Source organism: Penaeus monodon, chromosome 23 (assembly GCF_015228065.2).
Source record: "Penaeus monodon isolate SGIC_2016 chromosome 23, NSTDA_Pmon_1, whole genome shotgun sequence".
In the NCBI taxonomy this organism is placed as follows: Eukaryota; Metazoa; Arthropoda; class Malacostraca; order Decapoda; family Penaeidae; genus Penaeus; species Penaeus monodon.
Genome location: NC_051408.1, coordinates 42,751,459 through 42,751,779, shown reverse-complemented (window position 1 = coordinate 42,751,779; position 321 = coordinate 42,751,459). Strand labels below are relative to the sequence as shown.

At 51.1% G+C, this 321-nt stretch overlaps 1 protein-coding gene across 1 annotated transcript in view; it reads left to right on the top strand.

Annotated features, from left to right (window-relative positions):
- LOC119588095 (NPC intracellular cholesterol transporter 1-like) overlaps positions 1–321 on the top strand; it is a gene marked incomplete in the record, with an annotated part of 65,185 nt that overhangs the window by 50,579 nt on the left and 14,285 nt on the right.

Here is a 321-nt window from a genome sequence, read left to right as displayed (position 1 = left end):
CAACCTACCCCCCATACCAGCCCCCTCATACACACACCTCCGCCAAACACTTGCACAAAGACAGACGGGGGCAAACAGCGACAGACAAACACAACTAATCCCAAGTGAGACAGGAGATTAGACCCCCAAGGACTTTGGCCCATTTGCGAGGAAGACGGAAGGCAGGAACAAACGCCTCTCAGCTGGCAGGAGTCCCAGGCAGGAGGTCAAACTAGGTCAAGCATGAGATTTGCTCGGACCCTTTGTTTAATTGTCCGGGAGTGCGAAGAGATACCCAGCGAAGGTGGATTCAGTATCATTTTACATTTAAATCATTTTCCC